A 27,850-nucleotide genomic window follows, 5' to 3' on the forward strand; every position below is an offset into this window, starting at 1 on the left:
GACCCGATGGCACCGCCGCCGCACTATAGAAAGCCGCAAACCGTAGGTCTGAATTGACCTGCGGTTTGCGGCGATCGCCGACACGGGGGGTCACGGGACCCCCCGCGCATTTAGCCCAGGTGCCTGCTCAATGATTTGTTCATTGCCTGCTCAATGGTTCCGATCACCACCCGCCGGGCGCCAGTGATCGGAACAACACATGACGTACCGGTACGTCATGTGTCCTTAAGGACTCCTGAAACATGCCGTACCAGTACGTCATGTGTCCCTAAGGGGTTAAAGGTGTTGTAACTCACGACCAGGTTAGGAATGCCAGAGTGGTGTAATGTCTCTGTATGGTAGTGGTAATGGTGTCAACGGTGTCTCCTACCTTGGTACGGCTGGACTCCTGGATCCTGGCTCACTTGCAATAAAATGAGTGTGGTGCTAGTAGGAGTAATAGAGGAATTTGCAGCAGAAATTGAGATCCAGACTTTTGGTAAAGTTCAAACTTGCCTTTACTGATTAGAACTTTCATCCTAGCAAGATACAGCATTAGTCTTAATTCCCAGCAGGTATTGGCAATGGTTGACAGGAATTTATCTTCTGCTCTCTCATGTACCTGGAGCTTTGCAGGAAAGGACATCTGCTTGTTAGCTCTGTAATGTGGCAGGAATTTGGCTTCTGCACTATCTTCTGCTGTATGGGGACTGACTAGCTGAGGAGGAATATGGCTTCTCCTGGGGTCTCTGGACGGTACTCACAGTTGTCTTCACAGGGTATGCTTTCTTCCTGGAATTCTGGAGTTTGTCTGCTTGCTTCTTCCAGCTGAGGCTGAAGGGCTCAGGGTGGGGTTGATGATCAATGTCTCAGCCGAGACAAGATCCTGGCTTGATTCCCAATATCTGGGAGGTCCTACACACACAGCCTTCCCCTAGCAGGGGTGGCTGGCACACTGACTCTAACTTCATTCTCCACCCATGAGGCAGGATGTGGGCGCAACCCACTCTGCTCACAGAGGGGGGAGCTAAACTGGAATGAACAATTCCAGCCTAGGAACACTAAACTGAACTTAAGTCCTTGCCAGAACATTGCTGCCACCTTCTGGGGAACATGAAAATTGCAGCAATTATACATTTGACAAGGTTTAGAATGCACAGTTGCAAGGATATTATGTGAAATTACATGAGATGACAAGGTTAAGGTTCTTAACAGATTGTAGCAGGGTAAGGGTCCATTTACACGTCCGTAATTTGGGTCCGCATTCGTTCCGCAATTTGCGGACCCATTCACTTTCAATGGGGCTGCAACGGATGCAAATCCACATTTCCTGGATCCGCATCTGCATTTTTGGGATCTGCATCCATTTTTTCGGGATCCGCAATTTAGTTCCTGAATAAAATAGAACATGTCCTATTCTTGTCCGCAATTGCGGACCAGAAAAGGCATTTTCTATTATAGTGTCTGTGATGTGCGGTCCGCAAATTGCAGATCGCACATTGCAGGTGTCCGTGTTTTGCGGATCTGCAATTTGCGGATCCGCAAAACACTTACGGACGTGTGAATGGACCCTTAAAGTGTTTAGTAACACAACTCTGGGGTGTTACACCACCACAGACTGGTGGCCCCTGCCTTATATATTACCACCACAGACTGGTGGCCCCTGCCTTATGTATTACCACCACAGACTGGTGGCCCCTGCCTTATGTATTACCACCACAGACTGGTGGCCCCTGCCTTATATATTACCACCACAGACTGGTGGCCCCTGCCTTATATATTACCACCACAGACTGGTGGCCCCTGCCTTATGTATTACCACCACAGACTGGTGGCCCCTGCCTTATGTATTACCACCACAGACTGGTGGCCCCTGCCTTATGTATTACCACCACAGACTGGTGGCCCTAGGGCTGCCACCTGGCTGGTATTTCATATTTTATTGCCCATGGCGGCGATTATAATTGGCGGTATTTTCCTGTACGGGCTGTTACTGGTGGCCGTTTCCATTGTGGAGCGCTCATTAGTACAGCTTTTACCGATCGCCCCGTCCTTTTTGTTTAGAAAAAAAAAAAACTCACCTCATCCATTTGCTTGCGCCACGGTGAACGCTGGCTACTGACTGGAGGACAGGACCTGCGAGACGTCATCACCTGGAGCGCAGGTCCTGTCCTGTGCTCACAGCGGCGCGGGCAAGTAGATGGGGCAAGTTTTTTTTTTGTTTTTTTTTAGAAGCAGAAAAGGGGGCATTACTGAGTCTGGGGCACACCAATGGGGGCATTACTCTTTCTGGGGGGCACTAATGGGGAATTAATATTATTGGGGGGCACTAATCATCATTAATTCTGGGAGGTGCTAATGGGGGCATTACTATTACTGGGGCACTATAAATTCTGGCGGGCGCAAATGGGCGCATTATTAATACTGGCTGACACTAATGGAGGCATTAATATTACTGGGGGCACTAATAGGGCATTCATATTACTGGGGGCATTATTAATTCTGTGCGGCACTAATGGGGCATTACTATTGCTCGGGCACTAATGGGGGCATTATTAATACTGGAGGGCACTAATGGGGACATTATTATTATTATTGGGAATGGGAGCCACTTTATGCCAGCGCCCCACAACCACACCCCTTATTAAGCCACGCCCAGAACCACACCCCCCTTTGGGTGTGGCTTCACTTAGCCGTCACCCTAGGTGACCCCTGTCTTACGTGTACCCACCACAGACTCGTCCTCTCCCCCTCCGCACTGTGTCACGTAGGACCGCGGACAGCCCGTGACCTCCGAGATCAACTCACGGTCGCTACACCTGCACGGCGCCTCCACCCGGTGCACCCACGTGACGCGTCGGAAATGGGGCGTGTCAGTCATCTCTAGAAGACCACGCCCCCCGGGAAGGGAAGAAGTTCAATGTGCAGCGGACCGGGGAAGTGTGCGCACGAAGTGCGGGAGCTGCGTGCCGTTCAGTGACAGCTCCGTGTGCCGTCCGTGTCCCAGGGATCGAGAGCCTCCATCTGCTCTAACTCGGCAGCGGAGAAAGGCGATTACGTGACCCCGGCTGACAGACAGGTAAGGCGATCATTACTAGATGGAGCTCGATGGCAGAGCTGGGGCTCCTGAGGACCTCTCCGGGTGGGGACCTGATCTGGGCTGTGTCTGTGCGATGCCGGATTATTAGTTTCGGTCCCTGGGATCATCCTCTGGAGCTGTGTGCTATGTGCATAGGTTGGCAGTGCTGTAACAGAGGAACTGCAGGCTTCCTGGAGGAGTTATTGAGCAATCCTTCCATCATGACACATCACACATGGATTGGTAGCTAATGGACACTTTTCCTAGATCTTATATCTTCATAGTTTTTAAAGGAAAGTTCTTGTCCGCAGAGTCCTTTTCCCGGTGACCACCAGGTCCCTAACCAATCCTGATGACACCGCAGACCCTTGTCTAAGGTTTGATGGCGGAGGGCGACTAGATGTGACAGGCTGGCGGTGGGTGTATTGGACTGGCATGGTTTGGCCGATAGAGACGGGGTCCTCCCCTTTTACGTGTGGCGCTAAAATCCGCACTGAAATCTGCACGCAGGTATTTTTAGGTTCATGCAGATTATGATTCCCATTAAAGTCTATGGAGAAATTGGGCTTCACAAAAACTGCGACGCAACAGGATGTCTGCAGCAGGACACAGACGCGCAGATTTTTAGATTCGACAGATTTGTGTACATGGGGGAACTATTTATGATGCAGATTTTTGTGCAAATGCATACCGCCACGTGAGAGGGCAAAAAAAGAGGTTATTCCTTCATCGTTTATTCTCGGTGAGTAAAAAAATTAGGATTTGCCGGATGGTGACACAATTAAATTGCGCTTATAGGGGTGGCTTGTGTCCTTAAAAAGGGTTGTCTCACCTGGAACATTGGTAACGTTCCACTAGGATATGCCACCAATGTCAGATAGGCGTGGGGCCCGCACCTACCTCTAAAACGAAGCTCCAAAAGAGAACAAGAGCGTACTGCGCATGTGCTGCTGCCCTCCATTCATTTCTATAGGAGTGCGGAAAATAGCTGAGCACTGGCTCTGTCATTTCCGGCAGTTTCGTAGAAGTGAATGGAATGGTGGCTGTGCGCGGGCTGTGCTCTCCCTTCATTTCTATGGGAGTTTCAAAAATAGTCGAGTGCGCTGCTTGGCTATTTCAACGCCCCCATAGAAATGAATGGAGGGTGGCAGCGCAGGCTCGGTACGCTCTTGTTCTCTTTGGGAGCTTTGTTCTAGAGATGGGTGGGACCCTCACCTATGTGACGTTGGTGGCATGTCCTAACAATATGCCACCTATGTTCCAAGTGAGACAACCCCTTTAATAATATGACAGTGGAAATCGCCCCTCACAGTACATTAAAGGGGTTGTCCCATTTCGCCGGCCCTAGGTGGTTGGATATAGGGAAGCGTCCGAGCAGGCTGGTGCTCTGCTCTTTCCATAACCCCCATTTTGGAGTGAATGGGACCCACGACGTGTCCTGTACAGGGTTTGTTTTCTGAATCTGGTTAATCTGGTTCACCAACGTGCAGTATACAAGAAATACTGTGTGAATGCGACCTAATTGTTTGTAAGGACCTTTTGGCGTTAAAAAAAAAAGTTTCCCCATGACAAACTCTGATAAACGACCCCCTAAAACTGGTGTAAAGTATTACTGGCTTAGTTGCCCATAGCAACCGATCAGATTCCTCCTTTCATTTTGGACAGCTCCTTTGGAAAATGAAAGCTGGAATCTGATTGGTTGCTATGGGCTACTAAGCCAGTTCTACTTGACACCAGTTTGATAAATGACCCTATTAGTCCTCATGCACACGGCCGTAGTGTGTTTTCCGGTCCGCAAAACACGGGTTCTCGCCGCCTGCGTTCTGCATTTTGGGGAACAGAAGGTCTGGCCCTCAACAGGTCAGTCCTGTCCTCGTCTGTGGTACGGACAAGAATAGGACATCTATTTTTTCATGAACCAGGTATACGGATGTGGAGAGTACACGGAGGGCTGTCTGCATCTTTTGCGGCTCCGTTGAAGTGAATGCGTCCGCATCTGAGTTGCTAAAAATGTTGCTCGGATCCGGGCCCAAAGAGCGTTTGTGTGCATGCGTCCTGTGGGTACGGGATACGTGTCTGATCAGTGGCGGTCCGACAGCTCTATGTTCCCCTCTGTGCATGTGCGTTACCGCTCCAGTCACCTCTATGGGACTGCTGGAGATGGCCAAGCACTTGTATATAGTATCTCCAGCAGTCCCATAGACTTAAAGGGGTATTCCCATCTTGGACATTGGGGTCTATATCACTAGGATATGCCCCCAATGTGGACCTGCACCTATCCTTAGAACGGAACCCCCAAAGTGCCGGAGGGAACAGCTTTTCTCACTCCTATAGGAATGAATGGAGGAGAGCCCTGCATGAGCAGTGCGGCACTTTGTGGGCTCCGTTCTGAGTATAGGTGTGGGTCCCAGAGGTGCCACCCGCACCCATCAGACATTGAGGTGATATGCCCCCAACATCTAATACCCCTTTTAAGTAGAGTGGCAGCGGGCATGTGTGACCACCATTCACAGACATCCCAACCTGCAAAAACTCATTTCAGGGAGGTTTTCTTTTTTGTTTTGTTTCACAGACTTTTTATTACATTTTCCAAACACATGCAGTATCTGCACACTGTGCTCTATGGTGTGGAGGACGGGGCTCATCACCCTGCCCCAAATTATCACATTTATGTATATGATTAAAGCATCCAGGGGGGTGAATTTAACACTGGGGTAAATAATATAATTAAAATGGAGGGTTAAATGTGTAAATGTATTTTAAAAAAATACATCTCTCTCAATAGTTCTATAGCTACTGAATGAGACCGAAGAAGGGATGCCTTTAACATGGATATCTCCTTGAGAAGCCAATTTGACGCTAAAGGGTTAATTCAACCTGTAATCTAAACTCTGTGTCATCTGTCACTTCTCTTATCTCTCTGTCTCTCTGCTATCTGACTGAGATAAACCTTTGGGATATATTGTCTCACATGGGTGTCAGGGAGCCGCTATCTAATAGAGGGAGACTCCCTGAACCTCCGGGAGACTTGAGATCCCTGCAATCATACGGTGGGACATGAGCTGTTCTTGTAATGGGGTCCAATGGATAGGGAATACATTTTTGTGATGAGACAACCCCTCTGATTGACGCTTTTGTTTTGTTTGCTCTGGCGCTGATTTAGTTAATAATGGTAAAGAACCCTTTCCATGGATTGGCTTTTGCCGACAGCTGTCCAGGAGCGCGGATCGTCCTGACCGTAGACCAGAAGCATCCGTTTTATTATCATCCTCTCTCCGTGTCCATAGAAGATAACGCAGTCAGTCATGGGGTGACTTCAGGAGAAGGTCTGGGGTTATTTTTGGCCGGTGTCCACAGGAGAGATGAGAGCGGTGATGCTGGAAATGCTTTGCTGGCTCCGGATCGCGGCTGCACAGCCTTTCTTTGTAGTATTCCTTCCATCCGCACAAGGCAGCAGTCACCTACTGGGAAACGAGAGGCCTCGATGTGCTGGAGGCTGTTCACACTAGGGTTACTGTCAGCCAAATGTTCACATTTCCAGGCCAAATGAATTATGTATAGTGATGACTGACATTCATGAAGAGATGAGGAATTGCCACCATGAAAAGCTGCATTTGTGGCGTAGAAGTCAGGGCCAGGAGGGAATACAGAGACGGAGCAGACTGTGGCCCCAGATCTAGGGCCCGGCCTTTATATCATTGGCGTTAAAGGGAACCTATCACCGGGATTTTGTGCATAGAGCTGAGGACATGAGTTGCTAGATGGCCGCTAGCACATCCACAATACCCAGTCCCCATAGCTCTGTGTGCTTTTATTGTGTAAAAAAAAACCTATTTGATACATATGCAAATTAACCTGAGATGAGTCCTGTCCCTAAATCATCTCACGTACAGGACTCATCTCAGGGTAATTTACATATGTATCAAATCGTTCCCTTTAGGCCTCTTTCACACGGGCGTTGCGGGAACATGCACAATTTTTCCGCGCGAGTGCAAAACATTGTAATGCGTTTTGCACTCGCGTGAGAAAAATCACGCGTGTTTGGTACCCAAACCCGAACTTCTTCACAGAAGTTCGGGCTTGGGATCGGTGTTCTGTATTATTTTCCCTTATAACATGGTTATAAGGGAAAATAGCATTCTGAATACAGAATGCATAGTAAAATAGCGCTGGAGGGGTTAAAAAAATAAATATTTAAACTCTCCTTAATCCACTTGTTCTCGCAGTTGGCATCTCTTCTGTCTTCATCTGTGAGCAATAGGACCTTTTTGATGACGTCACTGCGTTCATCACATGGTCCATCACCATGGTGATGGACCATGTGATGAGCGTACTGACGTCATCAAAGGTCCTATTGCTGACAGATGAAGACAGAAGGAGATGCCGGCTGTGTGAACAAGTGGATTAAGGTGAGTTAAAATATATATATATATTTTTTTTTTTAACCCCTCCAGCGCTGTTTTACTATGCATTCTGTATTCAGAATGCTATTATTTTCCCTTATAACCATGTTCTAAGGGAAAATAATAATGATCGGGTCCCCATCCCGATCGTCTCCTAGCAACCGTGCGTGAAAATCGCACCGCATCCGCACTTGCTTGTGGATGCTTGCGATTTCACGCAACCCCATTAATTTCTATGGGGCCTGCGTTGCGTGAAAAACGCACAGAGGAGCATGCTGCGATTTTCACGCAACGTGCAAGTGATGCGAGAAAATCACCGCTCGTGTGCACAGCCCCATAGAAATGAATGGGTCAGGATTCAGTGCGGGTGCAATGCGTTCACCTCCCGCATCGCATCCGCACGGAATACTCTCCCGTGTGAAAGGGGCCTTAAGGTAATATATGATCAGAAAACTACCTAGGGGGTCATTTATTAAACTGCTGTGAAGTAGAACTTGGCTTAGGCTACTTTCACACTAGTGTTTTTTTGTGGATCCGTCAAGGATCTGCAAAAACGCTTCCGTTAAAATAATACAACCGCATGCGTCCGTCATGAACGGATCTGGTTGTATTATGTCTTGTATAGCCATGACTAATCCGTTTTCAACACCATTGAAAGTCAAGTCAATGGGGGACGGATCAGTTTTCTATTGTGTCAGAGAAAACTGATCCGTCCCCATTGACTTACATTGTGTACCAGGACGGATCCGTTTGGCTCCGCTTCGTCAGGCGGACAGCAAAACACTTCAAGCAGCGTTTTGGTGTCCACCCCCAGAGCGGAATGGAGGCTGAACGGAGGCAAACTGATGAATTCTGAGCGGATCCTTTCCCATTCAGAATGCATTAGGGCAAAACTGATCCATTTTGGACCGTTTCTGAGAGCCCATGACAGATCTCAGAAACGGAAAGCCAAAACGCTAGTGTGAAAGTAGCCTTAGTTGTCCATTGCACCTTTCATTTTTAACAGCTTCTTTGGGAAATGAAAGGTGGAATCTGGTTGCTATGGGCAACTAAGCCAGTTCTACTTTACACCACTTTGATAAATTATCCCCCCTAGTGTTTAAATCACGTTTTCATGCTAGGACTCATGCACATGACTGTGTCCGTTTTACAGTCCGAAAACCGCAGATCCGCAAAATACGGATGCAGTCCGTTTCTTTCTTCTTCTTTTTTTTTTTTTTTATAGCAGACCTAGTCGCCTAAATGGCTCCACAGTCCACTTTTTGCAGACCTATTCTAACTTTTTGGAGAATATGGACACATAGGGATGCGGAACGCACATGGACGATCCGTATGGTTTTTCGCATCCATATGTCCGTTCTGCAAAAAGAACCCGTCTTGTACATGATCTTTTACCATGGTGATAGATCATGTGACGGACCATGTGATGAGTGCAGTGATGTCACCACAGGTCCTTTACCCAGGTCCTGAAGAAAGAAGACAGAAGAGAAGCCAGGCTGTGCGAACAAGTGGATTAAGGGGAGTTAAATTTTTTTTAATTTTTTTTAACCCCTCCAGCCCTATTGTACTATGCATTCTGTATTAAGAATGCTATTATTTTCCCTTTATAACCATGTTATAAGGGAAAATAATAATGATCGGGTCTCCATCCCGATAGTCACCTAGCAACCGTGTGTGAAAATCGCACCGCGTCCGCACTTGCTTGCGGATGCTTGCGATTTTCACGCAGCCCCATTTACTTCTATGGGGCCTGCGTTGCGGGGAAAACGCACAAAATAGAGCATGCTGCGATCTTCACGCAACGCACAATTGATGCGTGAAAATCACCGCTCATGTGCACAGCCCCAAGGAAATGAATGGGTCCGGATTCAGTGCCCGGTGCAATGCGTTCACTTCACTTGAATATGCCTAGGCATCGGATTCTTGCCCTAACGACTCTTATAGTCCCTGCCTAAAAGCAGAGTAATCGCCCCTAAAAGGAAGGCCCCACTTATCGGTGGCTGTCCCTCGTAAGTAACTCTCCCTTCCTAAATGGATATCCCATACAGCGTTCACTGCTTGGTCCCGACTCGTTTCCCCTATCTCAAAATAAATAGGTTCATCAGGGGAGTCCAATAAGAATAGGCTTAATAGCCTGTAAAGATGTGCCAGTAGATAGGGTGGCCAATCATCTGTCATGATCTACCTTTTTAAATAGCCTAGGTTTTAGCGCCAGGGTGAGTCAGCCGCGTGTGAGAGTGTCAGAGCATGCGTTCCAACGCGCTGCGCAGGCGCAAGATGGCACCGCCAATCACGGTAGTGGGTTCTACCAGACTGCGCATGCGCGAGACTTGAGGCGAGAGGACAGACGAGAAGCACAATCAAGCGACGTCTGCCGTCATCACGTGGACTGATGCCACAATCTCTATTGGTGTAGGTATTGAACGCGTTGCCATGGAGATAAATAATGGCGTTCTCCACAATGATGTCAACAAATAATGCTAAGATAGAACATAAAGATCCATTTAAGTTAATGTATGTCATTATTGCAAAGCGCATAAGGTTAGGTTACGTAGTCACTCGCGGGCATAAAACCATGAAAACCCCACACTGGCTATGTAAATGGGAACAGAGTATAGCAAATAGTATGGCTGATAACAAAACTTCCAAAAGAGAATATTCCCCAGTCTATAAGGATACATAAAAGGTGGTGTTAGACTATTTGGATCAGATACACCAAATCCTGACATGTTACTGGGAGTATAAAGAACTAAGGCTGCCTAAGGCTTATTGTGATTCAAAGGGTGAATTACAAGTATTGAGCTTCAGTCACGAAAAACAATCGTGTTTCATTGAGGCCATTAGGATTCACCGTCCTCAATCTAAAAATCCATTCTGCCTCCTTCTGGAGTATTCGCTTGTCTAAATCGCCACCCTTTGGGGATGGACGAACCACCTCAATCACACAGAACTTTAAAGGGGTTGTCTGGGATTGGGGACATTGGTGCAATTGTTTAACAAGCACATAAATATTACATACATGGCTGTCCTACCTTTCCCACACTTCTCTGATGCCCCGTATTCATTGCACAAATTCTCATCCGGAAGTGAGTCTTTTCTCAGATTCAGTGACGTACCGGGTCCCTTTCTGCAGAGCGAAGCCGCTTCGCAGGGAGCCCGGTGATGTCCCCATCAGCCGCAATGATTATGCAGAGCGCTCGGAGGGGCGGTAACAGATCACGCTAAGCCACTCCCCTTCGGTCCGGTGACGTCACTGGGCAGGGCGATTTCTTCTCAATGAAGGAGGCAATATGTGCGGCAGGAGACGGGATATGATTCGGGGGGGAAGCTGAGTCATGGCGGAGATAGTCATCTGAAAGCACGTGATGCCGCGCTGCGCTGGGACCCACAGGGCAGTGCGGCAGGAAGATAGGTAAACATAGATGTAAACAGTGCGTGGGGGACCGTCGGAGCCCTGTAGAAATGGCGAAAATACCTAAAAACATATGGAGGGACCTTGAATGAGCTGTTAAGTGAGAACACTAAATTTGATCTGGACAACCCCTTTAAGGAGGTTTGGTTTCCCTCATAATACACTGCTCCAAAAAATAAAGGGAACACTTAAACAACACAATGTAACTCCAAGTCAATCACACTTCTGTGAAATCAAACTGTCCACTTAGGAAGCAACACTGAGTGACAATCAATTTCACATGCTGTTGTGCAAATGGGATAGACAACAGGTGGAAATTATAGGCAATTAGCAAGACACCCCCAATAAAGGAGTGGTTCTGCAGGTGGTGACCACAGACCACTTCTCAGTTCCTATGCTTCCTGGCTGATGTTTTGGTCACTTTTAAATGCTGGCGGTGCTTTCACTCTAGTGGTAGCATGAGACGGAGTCTACAACCCACACAAGTGGCTCAGGTAGTGCAGCTTATCCAGGATGGCACATCAATGCGAGCTGTGGCAAGAAGGTTTGCTGTATCTGTCAGCGTAGTGTCCAGAGCATGGAGGCGCTACCAGGAGACAGGCCAGTACATCAGAAGACGTGGAGGAGGCCGTAGGAGAGCAACCACCCACCGTGCAGGACGTTTGGCGTTTGCCAGAGAACACCAAGATTGGCAAATTCGCCACTGGCACCCTGTGCTCTTCACAGATGAAAGCAAGTTCACACTGAGCACATGTGACAGACGTGACAGAGTCTGGAGATGCCGTGGAGAATGTTCTGCTGCCTGCAACATCCTCCAGCATGACCGGTTTGGCATTGGGTCAGTAATGGTGTGGGGTGGCATTTCTTTGGAGGGCCGCACAGCCCTCCATGTGCTCGCCAGAGGTAGCCCGACTGCCATTAGGTACTGAGATGAGATCCTCAGACCCCTTGTGAGACCATATGCTGGTGTGGTTGGCCCTGGGTTCCTCCTAATGCAAGACAATGCTAGACCTCATGTGGCTGGAGTGTGTCAGCAGTTCCTGCAAGACGAAGGCATTGATGCTATGGACTGGCCCGCCCGTTCCCCAGACCTGAATCCAATTGAGCACATCTGGGACATCATGTCTCGCTCTATCCACCAACGTCACGTTGCACCACAGACTGTCCAGGAGTTGGCAGATGCTTTAGTCCAGGTCTGGGAGGAGATCCCTCAGGAGACCGTCCGCCACCTCATCAGGAGCATGCACAGGCGTTGTAGGGAGGTCATACAGGCACGTGGAGGCCACACACACTACTGAGCCTCATTTTGACTTGTTTTAAGGACATTACATCAAAGTTGGATCAGCCTGTAGTGTGTTTTTCCACTTTAATTTTGAGTGTGACTCCAAATCCAGACCTCCATGGGTTAAAAAATTGGATTTCCATTTTTTTATTTTTGTGTGATTTTGTTGTCAGCACATTCAACTATGTAAGGAACAAAGTATTTCAGAAGAATATTTAATTAATTCATATCTAGGATGTTATTTTTGTGTTCCCTTTATTTTTTTGAGCAGTGTATTTATGTATGTGTCTAGCTATAGGGGTATCTTTCCTATCTCTGATGTCCCCAAAGTGGTCCCAATTTGTTGTCTCAATTCCCTCTTAGTCTTTCCCACGTACTGTAGAGGGCACGTACAGGCACAAAGATGGATAACTCTGGCGGTTTTGCAATTTGCAAAGTCTCTAATGGTATATGTTCTACAGGAGGAATGGCTCTGAAAGGTCTTGGTCTGATTTTATAAATGGGCAAGCTATACGCGTCCCACACCTAAAAGTACCTAGTCCATTCTAGCCACATCCCCTGTCCAGGGGGGGGGGGGGGTTATAGTGACTATGGACAAAACGGTCACCCCCTCCTATAGGTTATTGTGGGGTGCTCTGGCACAATTTCTGTAACATCAGGGTCCAAACGTAAAAGGCCCCAATATCTGGATCTAATATTTGGTACCTCAACATGGTAGGTATCATAAGTTCCAATTATTCGAGTTACCTTGGTTTCCTCTTTCTGTTCACTATTTTTGGGGGTTAATAGATCAAATCTGTCCGTATTCAGGGCAGATTTAAAGGCTCTGCTTAGGACCGATTTGGGATATCCCCTCCCTAGGAATCGTTTTTGTAGATCTTGCGCTTGGTAGAGGAAGTCACCCTGATTAGAGCAGTTTCTACGTTCAGTGGGATGCGAAAGTTTGGGCAACCTTGTTAATCGTCATGATTTTCCTGTATAAATCGTTGGTTGTTACGATTAAAAAATGTCAGTTAAATATATCATATAGGAGACAAACACAGTGATATATTTGAGAAGTGAAATGAAGTTTATTGGATTTACAGAAAGTGTGCTATAATTGTTTAAACAAAATTAGGCAGGTGCATAAATTTGGGCACCACAAAAAAGAAATGAAATCAATATTTAGTAGATCCTCCTTTTGCAGAAATTACAGCCTCTAAACGCTTCCTGTAGGCTCCAATGAGAGTCTGGATTCTGGTTGAAGGTATTTTGGACCATTCCTCTTTACAAAACATCTTTAGTTCATTCAGGTTTGATGGCTTCCGAGCATGGACAGCTCTCTAAGTCACACCACAGATTTTCAATTGGATTCAGGTCTGGGGACTGAGATGGCCATTCCAGAACGTTGTACTTGTTCCTCTGCATAAATGCCTTAGTGGATTTTGAGCAGTGTTTAGGGTCGTTGTCTTGTTGAAAGATCCAGCCCCGGCGCAGCTTCAGCTTTGTCACTGATTCCTGGACATTGGTCTCCAGAATCTGCTGATACTGAGTGGAATCCATGCGTCCCTCAACTTTGACAAGATTCCCAGTCCCTGCACTGGCCACACAGCCCCACAGCATGATGGAACCACCACCATATTTTACTGTAGGTAGCAGGTGTTTTTCTTGGAATGCTGTGTTCTTTTTCCTCCATGCAGAACGCCCCTTGTTACGGCCAAATAACTCCAATTTTAGTTTCATCAGTCCACAGCACCTTATTCCAAAATGAAGCTGGCTTGTCCAAATGTGCTTTAGCCCACCTCAAGCGGAGAAAAGGCTTCCTCTGCATCACTCTCGCATACAGCATCTCCTTGTGTAAAGTGCGCCGAATGGCTGAACGATGCACAGTGACTCCATCTGCAGCAAGATGATGTTGTAGGTCTTTGGTGCTGGTCTGACTCTGACTGTTATCATCATTCGTCGCTTCTGTCTGTCCGAGATTTTTCTTGGTCTGCCACTTTGAGCCTTAACTTGAACTGAGCCTGTGGTCTTCCATTTCCTCAATATGTTCCTAACTGTGGAAACAGACAGCTGAAATCTCTGAGACAGCTTTCTGTATCCTTCCCCCAAACCATGATGGTGAACAATCTTTGTCTTCAGGTCATTTGAGAGTTGTTTTGAGACCCCCATGTTGCTACTCTTCAGAGAAAATTAAAAGAGGAGGGAAACTTACAATTGACCCCCTTAAATACTCTTTCTCATAGGGTTCACCTGTGTATGTAGGTCAGGGGTCATTGAGCTTACCAAGCCAATTTGAGTTCCAATAATTAGTTCTAAAGGTTTTGGAATCAATAAAATGACAACAGTGCCCAAATTTATGCACCTGCCTAATTTTGTTTAAACAATTATAGCACACTCTCTGTAAATCCAATAAACTTCATTTCACTTCTCAGATATCACTGTGTGTGTCTCCTATATGATATATTTAACTGCCATTTTTTATCGTAACAACCAACGATTTATACAGGAAAATCATGACGATAAACAAGGTTGCCCAAACTTTCACATCTCACTGTATACGCATGTACCGCCCTTTTGGTATTGCCTGGTTCAATCTTAGTGGGTTGTGACTCTCACCTCAATAGGTTGTTCGTCGCAGTGGGTTTTCTGAATGTCTTTGTGTGTAGGATACCGTCTGTCAAGGTAATTTTCAAATCCAGAAAGGCAAGTCTCTCATTACTGACCACCTAAGTGAAATGCATGCCAATTGGATTGACCTTTAGCTCATCAATCAATTCCAAAAAGAGGTTTCTGGGGCCGTTCCACAAAACGAAGATAGTCTTTGAAGTGGCCCCAGAATACAATCCTCTGTGTCCAGGCACTACCCTCAACAGGGGACAGATTGGCGTACGCGGGCACAGAGGCTGCCCATCGCAGTCCCCCTGAGCTAGTGGAAGAAGTAAAAAAAAAAAATAAAATTTGTGAAGGAGGACAAAATCAACTCACTGGAGAACAAATTGATTTATGTGCTCTATTGTGTGCCCCTTGATTTGAGGAGATGCCCTATGGCTTGTATCCCTTTCTCATGCGAGATGTTACTGTAAAGGGCCTGGACGGGGAGGCTGATGGCACAGTATTCTCCAGTTCCAGGGAGAGCGGTCACAAAACTTCTAAGAACCTTCTCTATATAAATTCCCACATTCTGTGTTAAAGGGCTTATTCCTGCCACAATGGGTCATCCCTTCAAGGGGGTAAGACCCTTGTGGATTTTAGGTAACACATAAAATGTGGGAATTTGCAGATATTTTGTAAACCTAAAATCATCTCTGGAGATAAGATTGTCCTCCAAAGTTTTTACAAGTAGCCCCTCTAATTCAGAAAGGAAGTCTAAGGGTACTTTCACACTGGCGTTGTTGGATTCTGGCAGGCAGTTCCGTTGCCAGACCTGCCTGCCGGATCCAGAAATCCGTATGCAAACGGATATCATTTGTTTCCGCATCCGGCTGACAAATGCATTGAAATACCGGATCCGTCTCTCCGGTGTCAACCGGTATTTCTTTATTTTTTCACATTTTTAAAGGTCTGTGCAGACCAGAAAACTGGCTCCGTCAATGCAGAAATTTCCTGAACACTTGGTACCAAATCCGGCATTAATAAATGTAAATGCATTCTGACAAGTGTTCCGAAATTTTGGCCAGAGAAAATACTGCAGCATGCTGCGGTATTTTCTCCGGCCAAATACCTTTAAAAGGGACGGAACGGAAGACATCCTGATACATACTAAATGGGATTGCTTTCAATTCAGAATGCATTAGGATAAAACTGATGCGTTTTTTTCCCCCGGTATTGAGCCCCTAGGACGGAACTCGATACCGGAAAACTTTAACACTAGTGTGAAAGTAATGTTGGATCTCTGAAGAATTTCCTGTAGCACTCCTTATTGTGTAGTATCGTACCACACATTTGTTTAGATTTGTCATGGTCCATGATAACTAGGTTACCTCCATTATCAGATGGTTTAATAATGATATTCGGGTCGGATTCAATCCTAGTCATGGCTTCAGTCTCCCATTTCTTTAGATTGGGGATATATTGGGGCCTCTCTTGTAATTTCTCCCGTTCCTGTGTAACAATCCCTTGGAATAAATCACTGGTGTTGGTATCCATTGGGAGAGTTTTTTTTTTTTTTTTTTTTTTTTACTTTTAGGTTTAAGGTTCGTAAAGGGACCCTCACCTATCCTCCAGTAGCCCTGCCATTATTCTGGCCACCGGGAGTTCTTCCAATGGGATTCCCAGTTTTACACTTTCTTCAATGTCATATATCCAGCTAAAAGCATTGTATCTGGTAGTAGGTACAAAGGAGATGCCTTTAGATAGTACACTCATTTCTACGTCAGAGAAGATCCTCTGAGATAGATGAATTATCTGTCCGGTCGAAGGGTGCTCAGCTTCTATTTCTGTCTGGGACGGTCCTGCAAATGGTATGGGACCCCTCCCCCCCCCATTTCCAAGAAAACAGAGGAAGAGGCAGACGGCAGTATGTCTGGATGATTGTGAGGAGTCTCCATATGTTACCGAGTGATGTTCCTGGGTACTCGCCCCGGTTCTGTGTTCCCCATCTTTTGCCTTAAAGGGGTTGTCCGGGTTCAGAGCTGAACCCAGACGTATCCCCATTTTCACCCCGGCCAGAGTTTATTAAAGTCTAAGGCCTTTGGGGACAATTTGTGCCTTAATGTAGTTTTCAAGGGATTGGGTTTCCCACCAGGATTTTATATTCTCCCTATAGCAGGAATATAGATCCTTAAACAAAGCTTTTAAACTATTTGATTCCCTGGCCCAAGGTCTTTTTCAGAAAAGACCGGAGACGCCTTGGCAAGCCGATGATCAGTGTTTACTGGCCCATATTCAAGTAGAGAAATCCACTGAAGAATCAGAGAATATTCTAGGTAAACTGTTGGGGATTCACTGTAATTGACCTACTTAATAATTAACTTTTAATCAATTATTAATAAAATAATGTCCCATTAAACAAAGGTAAGTATAAACAACAATACATTGCATGCGGACAACCAAAAACCCTTGAATGAGTAAATGTAAAAACGAGATCAAAATTGCACAGATACTACTGAGCACAGATTGAGAAGATATCTTCATTTGTGTTTGGGGAAAGAGAAAGTATAACATCATCATTTTATTTCCTTTTTTATTTTTGTATTTTTTGTTTATTTTATTTGTGGTAAAAACAGTAGATGTTACCTGAAAGTCTGTGGGAATTTTGAGACTTAAGGCTACTTTCACACTAGCGTTCGGGGCTCCGCTTGTGAGCTCTGTTTGAAGGGTCTCACAAGCGGCCCCGAACGCTTCCGTCCAGCTACCAATGCATTCTGAGTGGACGTGGATCTGCTCAGAATGCATCAGTCTGGCAGCGTTCAGCCTCCAGCTGCTTGCAGCGTTCGGGTGTCCGCCTGGCCGTGCGGAGGCAAACGGATCCGTCCAGACTTACAATGTAAGTCAATGGGGACGGATCCGTTTGAAGTTGACACAATATGGCTCAATTTTCAAACGGATCCGTCCCCCATTGACTTTCAATGTAAAGTCTGGACGGATCCGTCTGAACAACTTTCAGACTTAGAAATTTTTCTAAACTATAATGCAGACGGATCCGTTCTGAACGGATCCAAACGTCTGCATTATAGGAGCGGATCCGTCTGTGCAGACATCAGACGGATCCTCTCTGAACGCTAGTCTGAAAGTAGCCTAAATTGCTCCATTCTAGATGGAGACTTCATGGTTTCTTGAGTTCTCCTTTAACTGGAATCAGATCCTCCTCAATAATCCCATCAATTCTGCATAGTTTAGAACGTTTTGTAACCACCGGAGCTATGTTACCTGTGATGAATATTTTACCGTCACTCCTTTCTGGGCTGCCGTGGCTCTTATTTGTTAATATTAAGGATGACATGTTCTTGTGAACCTCTCTTGGTTCTTCACGAGTTTCCCATAAGCCTTGCTAACACCTCCCTCACTGCTGACTGAAGGGTGAATTGGTTAGTGAGCGCTTAATGGATGGAAAGTAGATGTAATATTTATGACTGTATGCACGGAGCATTGCCGGGTCACCGTTACAGTTTGTCACTTACCTTTTTGTCTCAAAATCAGAAAGATAAGTGTTTGTATGTATGTATGTGTGAAAATATATATATATATATATATATATATATATATATATATATATATATATATAATTATTTTTTTTCTTGATAAAGACTGCATTGAGCGGTTGAAACGTTGCAGCGGGATCAATCATTTATTTTCACCTATCTACTGGAGTGCTGCCTCATCTTTTGGATATTTATCATCTTTTAGCTGCTTAGCCTGCGGCCTGGAGGATTATTGGACTAGTGCTGCGGTTTTATTTTTGTTTGTGATTTATGGAAAACCTAAAAAGTTCCCAGTACAGTGATATTATATCATGAAAGTAGGGCATTTAAGCATGCAATGATGATTTCTCCAAAAAATTATTGAAATAAAAGCCAACAACAGTGGTGGATATACTTCCACAAAAAATGTCAGTCTCAAAAACGTATGTGGCCTTGAGCATCAATTACAGCTTGACAACGACGCCTTATGCTGTTATTGTCTGCTGAGGCATGGCATCCCACTCTTCTTGAAGGGCGGCCCTTAGGTCACTGAGGTTGTGGAGCATAGAGTTACGAGCCTCTACATGGCGACTCGACTGATTCCATAGGTTTTCAATGGGACTCAGGTCTAAAAGTGCAGGCCACTCTATTTGAGGTACCCCAGTCTCCAGGAGCCATTCCCTAATGATGCCACCTTGATGCGCTGGGGCATTGTCGTCCATGAAGATGAAATTAGGCCTGTGTTGTTCATGCAGAGGCACAATAACTGAATTAATGATGTTCTTCGGGTAGTATGGGCTTGTCACTGTACCATTCACAAAGTGTAGGGCAGTTCTGTATTGACTAGACACACCTGCCCACACTGTATCACCACCACCAAAAGCTCGTCTGGTGACAACAGTGGCTGATGGATAGTTCTCTCCTCGACATCTCCAATATCGCTGGCGGCCATCATTTCTGCTCAGCGTGAATCGACTCATCAGTGAACAGCACTGAGGCCCACTGGTCCCTTTTCCAGCGTAGATACTCCCTGGCCCATGCAAGACGATGACGCCTGTGCCTGGTGGTGTGGTCAGGTGCTCTTGCAGGTCGTCCTGCTCGCAGACCACCCTGATGTAAACGGTTTCAAATGGTCTGACGAGACATTTGGGTGCCTATCACCTCCCTCAAATGTGCCTGGAGTTGTGTGGCATTCATCATCCAGTTCTGCAGGGCATTGTTCACAATGAAGCGGTCATCAGTGTGGGATGTGGCCAAAGGATGTCCACTTCTATGCCTTTCTGTGACTATTCCAGTATTTCTATATCTGTTAGGCTAGTTTCACACTAGCGTTTTAGTTTTCTGGTATTGAGATCAGTCATAGGGGCTCAATACTGGAAAAAAAAGTTTGTTTTGTCCCCATTCATTGTCAATGGGGACATAACAGAACGTAGTGCTCCAAAATGCATTCCCATACCAGAGAGCAAACCGCAACATGTTGTATTTTGCTTTCCGTCCTGGGATGCGGAGCAAGACGGATTCGGCATGACCCCCAAATCAAGTCAATGGGAACAGATCCTTTTTCTCTGCCACAATAGAAAACTGATCTGACTTTCAATGGAGTTCATGACTGATCCGTCTTGGCAATGTTAAAGATAATACAACCGGATCTGTTCATAATAGATGCAGACGGTTGTATTATCAGTAACGGAAGCGTTTTTGCGGAACACTGCCGGATCCAGCAAAAACGCTAGTGTGAAAGTAGCCTTACAACCTGCTGATGATGCTCTAAGCTCAGTGGCCCCTTCCGTCTGAGAACATCCTGCTTGTGCTTGAAGCCTGGCAATGGCGAGGTACTGTTGATCAATTGTTAGGTGTCGTCTTGGTCTCATGATGTCAAAATATGAACAGCATGATGAGAAGGACTGTTTAAATACCAATTCTAAATGAACCAGGAAACTTATTGGGCGATTCACGGATCAAATACCTGTTGTGATTTTGCCATTAAGCTTCTTGTTAGAGAATAGCAAGTTGTTAAAAAAAAAAAAAAGTACTGAAACATTGAACAGTGGAACACGTGCATTAAAATTTTTAGAGAAGGTCACATTAAGTTCATAATATATAAAGAATATACACCCCTCCTAGTAAAGTCATTTTATAAAACCTGGTGATGCTTTGGATCTAGTTTACACGGACAAAAGAAATCGGCCAAATTTGCAAATTTTGGCCTGTGGAAGAATGTCTAGGCTGAACCTTGGGTTTTAGGCTACTTTCACACTAGTGTTTTTGCTGGGTCCGGCAGGGTTCAGCAAAAACGCTTCCGTTACTGATAATACAACCGTCTGCATCCGTTATGAACGGATCTGGATGTATTATCTTTAACATAGCCAAGACGGATCTGTCATGAACTCCATTGAAAGTTAATGGGGGACAGATCCATTTTCTATTGTCAGAAAACGGATCCGTCCCCATTGACTTGCCTTGTGGGTCATGATGGATCCATCTTGGTCCGCATCCCAGGGCGGCAAGCAAACCGCAGCATGCTCTCTGGTATGAGAACGAAACAGAATGCATTTTGGAGTGTTCCATTCTGTTCAGTTATGTTTTGTCCCCATTAACAATAAATGGGGACAAAGCGGAAGCTTTTTTTTTTTTTTTTTTTTTTTTTTTTTTCCTTCCTTCTCCGGTATTGAGACCCTATGACTGATCTCAATACCGGAAAATAGAAACGTTAATGTGAAAGTAGCCTTAGTCATAGGTTGTGAGTCTGCATGTTCATTAGCCTCCTTCAGTGTGTGGCCACCCGCCATGGTCTCGAGACTGGTTTTCTTTCACCATGGCGGTCACTGTCCCCCAGTAAAAACAATTGATGACAGATTTGAGGCATTTTTCCACGCGGATTGTCAAATCCAGTGTCAAAAAACTGTCAATTTGCCTTAAGAATCAGTTTATTCACAGCAAATTTAAAGGGGTCATCCACAGGATAGATGATGATAAATATTGGATCTCTGGGAAGGGGGTGTAAAACGTAAAAAATCCCAAAAATAGAAGAACCTAAAAATTTGCGTGCATTCACACACCGTGGTTGATATGCAGTTTAATCCGCGTCAAAACGACCTCAGAAAATGCAGTAAAACTGCCGGTGTTTTTTAGACTCGGTAGTGATGGTTAGAGCTGCACCTCAGCTGCTACGTGTGAACGCACCCATAGGCACCAGCAGCAGGTTTCTAGGTGCGTTGTCCATGTGACCTCTAACGCAGGGATGTCAAACTTTGCTGTTGCAAAGCTACAACTCCCAGCATGCCTTGATAACTGTAGGCTGTCCAGGCATGATGGAAGTAGTAGTTTAGCAACAGCTGGAGGACCACCTGCTCTATGGTTTGTCTAGTCCAGCAATGTGCACATCCGTTTTCATACATTTACAGGCACTCGCTGAAAAGAGCATGAGAAATATGGGCTTCCTGGAAGCTTCAGATTGCAGACATTCCAGAATTCTTACTGTGGTATTTTGTGGTATTGTAGACTCAGCGCCATTGAGATGGACCGGAGTGGCGGAGAGCAGGTAATTATGAATTTCTTACTAAGGCACTCTGCGGACATTAGTAAAAACTACTTATTCTTAGACGACCCCTGTTAAGGATGGTTTTTTTTTTTTTTTTTTTTTATCTGCATTTCGAAAACCATAATCTGATATTTCCTTATTTTATGCAGTGCAAGTTGTAATTTTGGGGCACTTCAGTTAAATTGTATGCTTTAAAAAAGGGTTTGATTTTACGATATTCACTTTGTTGTCATAGTGACATTTTAACAGAGACGGAACAGTGCCATGATTAATTTAAATGCAATTAAAGTGACACTACCCCTTTATCATATAGAGAAAGTTAATACAAGGCTCTTACTAATGTATTGTGATTGTCCATATTGCCTCCTTTGCTGGCTGGATTAATTTTTCCATCACATTATACACTGCTCGTTTCCACGGTTACGACCACCCTGCAATCCATCAGCGGTGGCTGTGCTTGCACACTGTAGGAAAAAGCCTTTGTGCGCTCCCACAGTCCCAGCCACCAGAGAGGCCGGCTCTAAGAAGTATAAAAGTATCACCACAACCATAAAGACCCATCCTATCAAAATAATGTGGTATTTTGCCTTGAATGTCATCATTTAAAAAATATATATATTTTTTTTCAAAAGAGCTACAATTTTGTGCCACTAAAAAGAACAATGTTGAAAGAGGGATAAAAAAAAGAAAAATATACCGGTAGATCGTCTCTTCTTCGTCTCGGAATGTGCTGATATGAAGGCAACTGTTTCTGTTTTTATTGTGCAAAACTATTAAAACAAAAAAAGTTCTGAATGTAATATCTCCGTAACTGTACTGACCTGTAGAATAAAGTTAACTTGGCATTTTTACTGCCTGAAAAATGGTGTAGAAACAAAACCCAAGACCAGACGAGTGGAATTGCCGTCCTTTGCCTCCTGGTCTTTAGTTGGGGGGGGGAGTAAAGTTCAGGAGATTCCCAGGTGAAGAGCAGGAAAGATATGAATGACTTGTGGGACATGTATGGGAATGGCTTGGAACAAAATTAAGACTCAGGATAGAATATATTTATTTTAAAGGGTCACTGAGCTTTCGCAAAACCTTTTGATATCACGTAATGGCCTATTAAAGGTTTTGATTGGTGGGGGTCTGCGTGCGGAGATCCCCATCGATCTCCAGAACAGGGAATGAGAATCGCTCACATACAGTCGCACTTGCTATCTCTTCACTGTTAGAGACGTAAACCGGATGGACCAATACACTTTTTCTATTGAGTCCATCTCGCTTTCTCTCCTGCAGTAAGGAGAGACGGGGCACTATGTGAGGGTTTCTCCCTCCTTGTTTTTGCGATTGGCGGGCGGTCCCAGCACTCAGACCCCCACCGATCAAAACTTTTGTGTCGCTAAGTTTTGTGAAAGCTCAGTGACCCTTTCAATTTAGGCTACTTTCACACTCTCGTTTTGGCTTTCCATTTGTGAGATCCGTTCAGGGCTCTCACAAGCGGTCCAGAACGGATCAGTTCAGCCCTAATGCATTCTGAATCGATTAAGGATCCGCTCAGAATGCATCAGTTTGCCTCCGTTCAGCCTCCATTCCGCTCTGGAGGCGGACACCAACGCTGCCTGCAGCGTTTTGCTGTTCGCTTGACGAAACTGAGCCAAACTCTGACGCAATCTGGCACAATAGAAAACGGATCTGTCTCCCATTGACTTTCAGTGGAGTTCATGACGGATCCATCTTGGCTATGTTACAGATAATGCAAACGGATCCGTTCATGACTGATGCATGCGGTTGTATTAATGTAACGGATCCGCTTTTGCAGATGCATGACGGATTCACCCAAAACGCAAGTGTGAAAGTAGCCTTAGGGACGTGTCCAACCAAGTAACCGTGCCTTTTGACCATCGGTCCTGGTCAGATTTGATAAGGTATAGCCAGGAGACGATAGACAATATTTTATTGCTTGTGGGCTCAGCTAGTTCTGAGGCCAGCGCTCTAGGAACAGCTGTGCTCAGCGCCTCCGACTTTTGCAGTGCAATCAGTTTTTACCTGCTTTTGCTTGTACTGACTGATAACAGAACAATGGCTTGCACTCAGATACACTGGCCGGTGACGCCTAGATTAACCCTTGATGTGCCAAGTGCTCAGTGGTTACGATAATTGTAAAAAAGCAATGTGCTTTGTGGAGGGCAAGTTTTTTCTTTTCTTTATAGATCATCTATTAGATGCTCCTAAAGGTATATTCACACGTTTCGGTCAACTCACTCTTTGTTGCTGCAATTACCGTGACTTTGCAGCAATAAATTGTCATATTGTCGCTTCATCTGAATATATTCTATTAAATGAGGTCGTGATACGGTCGTGTGCATGAGGTCTTAGGCCGTTGTGCGGCCGTTCCGTGCATTGGGGACCGCAATTTAACTTGAATGGGTCCATGATCCATCCGCAACGCAAATAAATAGCAAATTTTTTTGCGGTGTGGAGGCACGGACAGAAACACTATGAAATAGCTCTGGGATGTTTGCAAATGGGTCCGCATCCGATGCGGGGAGCACACGGCCGGTTCCCGCACGTTGTGGACCCGCTGTTTGCGGGCTGCAATACGGCCATGGCCGGGCAACGGCTGCGTGCATGAGGCCTTGGGGTGGAGTTTTTCAAGCAGGCTTGGGTCTGGGATGTTTGAGCTGGGAGGGGAAGGAGAGGCAGAGACCTGATGCTACAGACACTTCTCGTGAGTCTTGCGCCGTGATGTAACCACAGGGTGCGGGTCACAGATCGCAATTATTGAGGAGTCAAAATGCCCTCAGAACTTCATCATGTGACTTACGTAATGTAGTAAGGTTGAATGCTGGTGTTTTTTTATATAACTAGAAAACCCCTTTAAACGGATTGGAGCAGCAGACACATGCATGTCCAATGAGCCATTCATCTTTTTGGGGCTTCTGGAAAGTGACAGACATGTGTCTACTGCTCCATTCAAATGGGGAACATGAGCCCCCTGTTCTGGTGATTGGAAGGAGCCCTACCAATCAGACATTTATCCCCTATTATGTGGATAAGAGGATAAGTTGTCATAGGATTCCCCTTTTAATAAGATCACGCCATGCCTCTTAAAATAAAGAATTAAAACAATCCAAAACTCTGCCAGCTTCGGAGCTGAAATCTCTTTCTCATTTTTTCCTGTATGTAAATTATGTGGATTTAGAAGTCAAAATATTAGTAGTTTAATTTAAAACATTTAATTACTGATTGGCTACAGAAGAAAGCCCTAATTACAAGCTTGTACCTTGTATATATCTCGCCTCGTAGTTACGGGATGACTGTAAAGGTCACTTGCATATAGGTTTCTAATTGAGTGCCCTGAGAAGAGCGCTCGCTCTTCACCCATTTACCCACTGTTCCTTCTCCAGCAAGAGTCATTTGTAAAATTATACTGCAGGTTTTGTGGATAGGTGCTAAATGTTCGTGGGCCAACCTGTTTAAGAACTAGCTGGATGTTTGGTGCAGTCAGGCATGGAAAGCATGTGTAATAGGTGTAGTGTTATGTGGTTGTTTCTTATAAGAGTCGTGTTCTTCCCCCCCCATATTCATGACTTCACTGATTTGTAGGGGTTGTCCTGCTCTGCCTATGGCATAACAAACTAGAAAAAAGTACTCACCTGATATTCCAGCTCTTACAGGATCTACTCTGGTGTGTGCTTCCTAGTCACTCTTGACCTTCAGGAAACGCCTGCGCAGCGAATCACTGGCTCAGGCATGTCAACGTTGCAATCAATTATGCATATTTTTATGCCGTTCTGACCCATTTATTTTTATTTTTTTTAAAATTGTGTGGGTTCTTAGACTACATTCACACAACCGTATTTTCGATTTGTGCGTGATTCACATTTCTTGCAAGCAGACCAATTCATTTCTATTGGACTGCAAAAGAAAAGGCAGAACACAGATGTCATCTGTTTTGTTGTCCACATCCATATGTCCGTTCTGCAAATTACAGAACATGTCCAGATTGCAGGGAAGGCCAGTCCTTTCTGTTTAGGAGAGAGCTGTCCACATCTGTTTGCACAGTCTGCAAATTATAGATAATGATCTTTTCTTGTCCCTTTTTGTGGACCAGAATAAGCATTTCCCGAGGAAAGTGCGGGATGCACATGACCAGTATCTGCATTTTGGCTTAAGGAGGGTTTCTGGGATTTTTTTTAAAGTGATAGGCCATCAATATCTGATTGCTAGGGGTGCAAAAACCCCACACCCTCGCCAGTCAACTGTTCTGCAGTGGCCCCAGCCTCAGATGTTTGCTCCGGAACTACACAGCACCATCCATTGTGTTGTGCCCGATCCTTAACATAGGCCTGTACTTGTAAAATCCAGGAAAAAAAACTTTTACGGTCACATGCACACACAAAAAAAAGAAACTGTAAATTACACACTTAGATGCAGTATGTATGGCGCTATTCTGCCCTAGAAGTCTTGTGGTAAACATTTGCAATTTTTTTATTTTTAAAAATTAAGCTACTTTGCAGTTAATCTCGATGAAAAGTATCCTTCCTGTAGGTTAGTAGCATATGTGGTACATGTGACTCGGGAGTACAACTTTAAGCTCAGACTACGCAGGGTTTGTTTGTAGTCGGTAGCCATGGAGACGCATAGCACTGCCTTGGAGCTATAGACACAAAACGGTATGGTATGTTTTCATGGAGACTGTTCACAAATCAGGTTATTTTGCTGCTATGTGCGCAGTTGTTGTCATGGCGGTAATGCATGCACGCTTTGAACCAGAATTGTATATATAAAATTTCTCAACTATATTGCTGAATAATTCTATATATATTAACTGTAGAATGTGTTCCTATAGTTTTCATCCCTGTGATAGACCTAACCAGGCGGCCAGGACATTCTTCTTTAACGCCCCCTTTGCCATGAGTTTGGTTAGGGATGAGGTACTTGACTTCCCCAGGACTTGGGTGTCTCCAGATGGTCTGAGGGTTGATTTTTAGTCTGGATAAGTCTAGTGCGAAAGGAATCAAAATCAGAGAAGTTGGGGGGACGGCAATTGACAATGACAGATGTACGGTGAAGAGTATAATGGAGACGTTCCGAACAGAAGTGTGGCCAGGCAGTATAGAAGACCATAGTTGCCAGCAGTCCTGAATTTGCCTTGATTCTACCAAATTTTCAGACAATCTCAGCAAATTCAAGTTGTCCCAGAAATAAAATAGTTGGGGCTGGTATAAACTCTCCAAATTTACCAACAGTAATGTTGGGAAGTATGGAAGTGAGACAAATGCAAATATTTGGTTCTGGGGTGACATGTAAGTGAAGTGGAGAGCCAAGGTCTTGTCATAAAGATCAAATAGAGATGGGTATGGGCTATCCTAGAGAGTAGCACAGTAGAATAGTGAGACAAGCCAAGGACTCGGGAATGGTGGTTTAGGAGAGATGGGCATGCTGCACAACGGGGCTCTACACAGAAGAGGAGTCCATGTAGGTCAGTATCAGAAGCTCTGCTCACCAATAGCAGTTGCAGAGGAACAAAGCCTAACTAGGGTACTATCACCTGTAATAATCTGTTGACCCTGCCGCCAGAGGCTCCGTTTTTAGTCTTGATGGATTTCTTGTCTGTTACAGAAAAAGAACGCTATTCCTCCTATAAAAACTACAGTCATTAGACGTCAATGAAGTGTGCTGTGCAGTAGATCTGGAGACCCTTGTGGCTTCTGTTTTAAACCGAAGCCACAATGGTAGTGTGAACTCAGCCTAACGACGTGTTGCTATTTTAAGTATGGTGCCTTTAACCCTAGGGCTATGGGCTGTATGCATGCGGCAGCTGCCAGGACAAAGACTGTGCTGGATCGCTGTAGGGCAAGTACATTACAGTAGGCTTTAAAATATTCTAGAAGATCTATTTTACAATGTTCTGTAGCCATCTAGATTTTTCTCTTCTTGCCATTACACACTTTATGTTGATAGAGATGAGATGGAGGAATTAGTAAAGCCAGCTGGTAGCGGTGTATGATTTTTGTCCTCTTGCTCCAGTTGGACTTTCTACCCACGGTGTTCTTCCAGCTGGTGAC

The 27,850-nt window shown here is 45.2% G+C and overlaps 1 protein-coding gene across 3 annotated transcripts in view; it reads left to right on the plus strand.

Annotated features, from left to right (window-relative positions):
* The first annotated feature begins 2,765 nt into the window (after positions 1–2,765).
* OSBPL3 (oxysterol binding protein like 3) overlaps positions 2,766–27,850 on the plus strand; it is a 254,094-nt gene continuing 229,009 nt past the window's right edge. Inside the window, exon 1 of one of the 3 annotated variants that reach the window (XM_040433631.1) lies at positions 2,766–3,058. The gene's annotated coding sequence lies outside the window, so the exon portion shown is untranslated. The remainder of the gene's footprint in view (positions 3,059–27,850) is intronic. The other 2 variants (XM_040433629.1, XM_040433633.1) reach the window with 2 other exon arrangements.

The sequence above is a fragment of the Bufo bufo genome, chromosome 5 (assembly GCF_905171765.1).
Source record: "Bufo bufo chromosome 5, aBufBuf1.1, whole genome shotgun sequence".
Classification (NCBI taxonomy): domain Eukaryota; kingdom Metazoa; phylum Chordata; class Amphibia; order Anura; family Bufonidae; genus Bufo; species Bufo bufo.